Genomic DNA, 5,985 nt, shown 5'->3' with positions numbered 1-5,985 from the left:
CACTCACTATTCTGCTGGTGGAGTCACTGTGTACATACATTACATTACTTATCCTGTACTGATCCTGAGTTATATCCTGTATTATGCTCCAGAGCTGTGCTCACTATTCTGCTGGTGGAGTCACTGTGTACATACATTACATTACTTATCCTGTACTGATCCTGAGTAATAGCTTATAATAAATTCTAGAGCTGCATTCACAATTTTGCAGCTTCAGCTGAAATCCCCTAGAATTTACTGCTTTTTCGTTGTCTAATGAGACCTTACTATGGTGATTTGTATTCTGGGAAATGGAGGGCCGATTCCAGCTTTTCTGCTGCCTGAGCCAAAAATGTAAATGGCGCCCTCGAGATTTTGATTGACATCCCCCTGGCTGTTCTACATCCCTACCAGCCTCCAACAACTCCTGCAGATGCGCCGTTGCTTGTACGCCCCTGGCATGCGTGGTGCAGCGATGAAGCCGGGCAGAGTACACCTTGCTGCACGGTGTGTGCCCAAGTAGTACAAGGCAATGGCGCATCCGAGAAAGTTGGAGGAGACTGGTAGTGATGTATAACAGCCGGGGGGATGTCAATCATACATGGAAAGGTGGACTATGTGACTCTTCAGGATAGCGGCACCGACCCATGACCCATTAATGAGTATGTACCATATAGTGTGCGCCGGTTTACACAGCTAATTTGTATACATTTTGCTGCATATGAAAACAACATACAAGGGAATGTTTGGAAATATTGTCAGGTCATGTATTACCGCGTGGTGGTGGTTCAAGGGTTTAAAACTAAAATTCATAAAAGAAATGCCATCTACCCTGCAATTTTGTTATTATAAATATATTCTATATAATTACAGCTTCAGAACCAAGCTCATACACATACAGTACTAGAACCAAGCTCAGTACATATATACAGCACCAGAACCAAGTTCAGTACACAAATACAGAACCAGAACGAAGCCCAGTACATATATTCAGCACCAGAACCAAGTTTATACATATATAAAGCCCCAGAACCAAGCTCAATACATGTATACAGCGCCAGAACTAAGCTCAATACATATATACAGCGCCAGAACTAAGCTCAGTACATATATACAGCTCCAGAACCAAGCTCAGTACATATATACAGCGCCAGAACCAAGCTCAGTACATATGTATAGCAACAGAACCAAGCTCAGTACATAAATACAGCACCAGAACAAAGCTGAGTACATATATACAGCACCAGAACCAAGCCCAGTACATATATACAGCACCAGAACAAAGCTCATTATATATATATACAGTACCAGAACCCAGCTCATTACATATATACAGTAACAGAACCAAGCTCAAAACATATATACAACACCAGAACCAAGCTCAAAACATATGTACAACACCAGAACTAAGCTCAATACATATATACAGCACCAGAACAAAGCTCAATACATATATACAGCACCAGTACCAAGCTCTGTACATAAAAACAGCAACAGAACTAAGCTTAGTATGTATATACAGCACCAGAACCAAGCTGATTACATAAATACTGCACCAGAACAAAGCGCAGTACATAAATACTGCACCAGAACCAAGCTCAGTACATATATGCAGCACCAGAACAAAGCTCCGTACCTAAATACCACACCAGAACCAAGCTCTCCATGTAAATACAGCACCAGCACAATTACAGCTCAATTTAGTGCAACCAATGTCGTATAGGTTTGTACAGCGTAAAGCTACAGATCCCAGCATGGCCTGAACAATGGTAAGACTGCTGGGAGTTGCTGTTTCACAGAAAAATCATACGACCCATCATCGCTGCAGATCATTCAGTGACTACAGTACTTATTAGAGGCAGAATAAAAATTTATATTGAGTGACTCACAGGTGACGTCTTCTCAGATTCTAGTTGTTCTTTTTATCTTTTCTTCTCCATCTGGTCCAGACCTCTATGACGACATCTCCCAGCCACGGCCCATTTCTGCAGTTTGCCGCTCAGATGTCTTCAGCTTTTAACTTTTCAAACATTTCTGCACCTAGAAACTAAGATAAAATTCTCATGGTGACACACACAGTGCCCCTAAATATAATAGCACCATACACTATAGCCCTGATTATAATAGCGCCATACACTTTGTCCCTGATTCTAACAGCACCATACATTGTGACACACACACTGCCCCATGTAGATAGTGCCCCTATAGAGCCCCCCTGTAGATAGAGCCCCTTTAGATAGAGCCCCTTATAGAGCCCCCTGTAGAAAGTGCCCCACATAGAGCCCCATGTAGGCAGTGCCCCACATAAAGCCCCCTGTAGACAGTGCCCCCCATATATAGTGCCCCCATAAAGCCTCCTGTGGATACTGCCCCCCATATTGTCCCATGTAGATAGTGCCCCTATAGTTAGTTCCCCCATAGAGCCCCTGTAGATAGTGCCCCCATAGAACCCCTTTTAGATAGAGCCCCCTGTAGATAGTGCCCTACAATGTATATAGTGAACATGCTCTGTTTAATGTACAGATAATTTTGAGTATTTATACTGTTGCGGCCGACATGTGAGGACCTCATCACTGTCAATCTGTATACCATGAGAATAGTGGCCACCCTGTTGATAGTGGCCCCCATAGAGCTCCCTGTAGATAGTGCCCTTCATAGAACCCCTGTAGATAGTGGCCCCATAGATCCCCCTGTAGATAGTAGCCCCTGTAGATAGTGCACCACAGATAGCCCCCTGTAGATAGCGCCCCACATATAGCCGCTTCCCCTTGTATAGTGCTTCACATATAGCCCCCCCCTGTAGATAGTGCCCCACATACAGCCCCCTGTAGATAGTGCCACTCACACTTTTAAGAGAAAAAAACAACTTTGCATACTTATCTGATCCCGTTCCCGTGCCGTCCTCTTGCAATGCAGGCTTGCTCTCTTCTGAGCTGAACGACGCAAGCGACACTATGACGTCATCGCGCCAATTGCGTCATTGAAAGATGCTGATGGGCAGGGCAGAATGGGAGCGTGGAGTGCGCCTATTAACAATAAGTGGTGCGATGACGTTATCGCGCTGCTTGCGTTTGTAAAAGGCACTGAGTGGCAGGGTAAGTCATTCTGAGTGGGGCACTACCTCTGGAACGTGCCCTGCCATTCAGCGCTTATGCATGTAATTGTATCTGTGTCCTATAGACACAGATATACTTATACAGCAGGAGGGGGTGGCGGTGGCTGGTTTCAGTTGCGCCGCCGCCCCCTCAGAGAGCAGCTGGCCTCATGGACGGTGCGGCCCTGGGGAAATGTTGTCTTTACACTAGACACTACTGGAAAAATGCAAGTGAAATCATCCCGGCACCCTCGATTTTGCTTTGCTTTGTTTTTATTTTTGAGACGCGTTTCGGTTTATGTTCAGCCTCTCTCTATCGTCAATTCACATTTGAATGCACAGGGAAAACTAAATAGTTGCATTTCCGATCACATGACATAATTTACATAGAGACAATCATGAATCCAGTACACAATCAAACAAATCTCTACAACTAGAAGTTTAATCCATTAATGGGGTGTTCAATGAAAACAGTGATATATATATATATTCGTCCAATAAGAGACAGCACTCCAATTTGTGATAGGAAAAAACGGCTTTTTATTAGCCCCTGTGCAACGTTTCGGCTCTTTACATGGAGCCTTTCTCAAGATGGTGGACATTCTCTCTCTCTCTCTCTCTATATATATAAATTTTACATATAATGTTACTATCACCTTATACAGTGACTCCACCAGCAGGATAGTGAGTGCAGCTCTGGAGTATAATACTGGATATAACTCAGGATCAGTACAGGATAAGTAATGTCATGTATGTACACAGTGACTCCACCAGCAGAATAGTGAGTGCAGCTCTGGAGTATAATACAGGATGTAACTCAGGATCAGTACAGGATAAGTAATGTAATGTATGTACACAGTGACTCCACCAGCAGAATAGTGACTTCAGCTCTGGAGTATAATACAGGATGTAACTCAGGATAAGTAATGTAATGTATGTACACAGTGACTCTACCAGCAGAATAGTGAGCGCAGCTCTGGAGTATAATACAGGATGTAACTCAGGATCAGTACAGGATAAGTAATGTAATGTATGTACACAGTGACTCCACCAACAGAATAGTGAGTGCAGCTCTGGAGTATAATACAGGATGTAACTCAGGATAAGTAATGTAATGTATGTACACAGTGACTCTACCAGCAGAATAGTGAGCGCAGCTCTGGAGTATAATACAGGATGTAACTCAGGATCAGTCCAGGATAAGTAATGTAATGTATGTACACAGTGACTCCACCAGCAGAATAGTGAGTGCAGCTCTGGAGTATAATACAGGATGTAACTCAGGATCAGTACAGGATAAGTAATGTAATGTATGTACACAGTGACTCCACCAGCAGAATAGTGACTGCAGCTCTGGAGTATAATACAGGATGTAACTCAGGATAAGTAATGTAATGTATGTACACAGTGACTCTACCAGCAGAATAGTGAGCGCAGCTCTGGAGTATAATACAGGATGTAACCCAGGATCAGTACAGGATAAGTAATGTAATGTATGTACACAGTGACTCCCCCAGCAGAATAGTGAGTGCAGCTCTGGAGTATAATACAGGATGTAACTCAGGATCAGTACAGGATAAGTAATGTAATTTATGTACACAGCGGTTTCTGTAGATTATATTTATATAATATATAACCTGGTGATCAGAGGTGACAGGGACTATTCTTTCAGCTGACAGTTTCAGACGTCTTTAGAACTTATAAACACAGACCGAAGGATTACGGACCTACAGAGGTTGTGGAACTACAGATCCAAGCCTTAAGCCTGGTTTTAACCATTTTACTGGTAGGGGGGTATACATTGTAACATTTACCATTTCTCGACTATCTCGTTTTTACAGTTGGAGAGGAGTCTATTTTTAATGGCGATTTTTACTTGACAGACATAACCGCGTCATGATATTATTGTTCATTGTGTGGACATCCTGCAGCGGATGTGACCCCGAATAACACTTTATAATAGGCAGGGGCGGAGCTTGGACATCAGCCGGATGCGGTGTCACTGCGAGGACAGATTGCGCCTGTTGCTGTGTGTTCACTGTGTGTATATAACTGTAGATGATGTAAAGCAGTGTGATCGTAGGAGCCTCTCCGCTAATGTGTGAATCTCGGCTTATACTTATAGCGTCGCCTCCGATGTCGTCTAATGAAGGGGAACAGGGCAAAGTTTGTTTTTATTTTTCTTGTTTCCTAATAAATTTCATACACTGAAGTCACGTGTGTTTTCTTCCTGGGGCGTCATGTGATTGGATCAATCTCCCTAAATGTATTGTATATTCATCTGGATATGGGAGAGAATAATACATATATGAGGGACATCACATTTTTCAGATGTATACTCAACTTTGCCCCACCCCTGAATATCCTGGCTCCATCCCTGAATATCCTGGCTCCACCCCTGAATATCCTGGCTCCACCCCTGAATATCCTGGCTCCACCCCTGAATAGTTTAAATCCCCTTTTCTGGCCATACCACCAAGACAATGCATTGTGCCACACCTAGTAGAGCAAATATATTCCCGGCACACATATTGCTCATCAATATTGCCGCTGCCAGTCTCAGTAAAGGGCTCGTCCAGTCTTATGTAAATAAAACTTTTTATTGTATAGTGAAACGTTCTGCAACGTTCTCATATGGTTTGTTTCCAATTCCTCACCATTTTCAAGATCTCTACTTGTTGTCAGTAAATGTGAACATATTTGTTAACAGCAAGGCTGAAAACCCATATTTACCCAGTTCTGGACACACAGCTGAGGGTTTGTTACAATGTATCAGGGTGGGTAAGTTATGAGCCTGGCGTCAAGGACAGGTGGAGTATTTATGCTGATGCAAGGTTTAGTTCACAAAGGTTTGCCTAAATGAATACATTGTAACAAGCCCATCAGCTGTATGAGCAGGACTTGGTCAGAAC

The sequence above is a fragment of the Rhinoderma darwinii genome, assembly GCF_050947455.1.
Source record: "Rhinoderma darwinii isolate aRhiDar2 chromosome 2 unlocalized genomic scaffold, aRhiDar2.hap1 SUPER_2_unloc_4, whole genome shotgun sequence".
NCBI classification, from domain to species: Eukaryota; Metazoa; Chordata; class Amphibia; order Anura; family Rhinodermatidae; genus Rhinoderma; species Rhinoderma darwinii.
The sequence above is the reverse complement of the archived record's forward strand: the minus strand, read 5'-3'. Positions refer to the sequence as shown.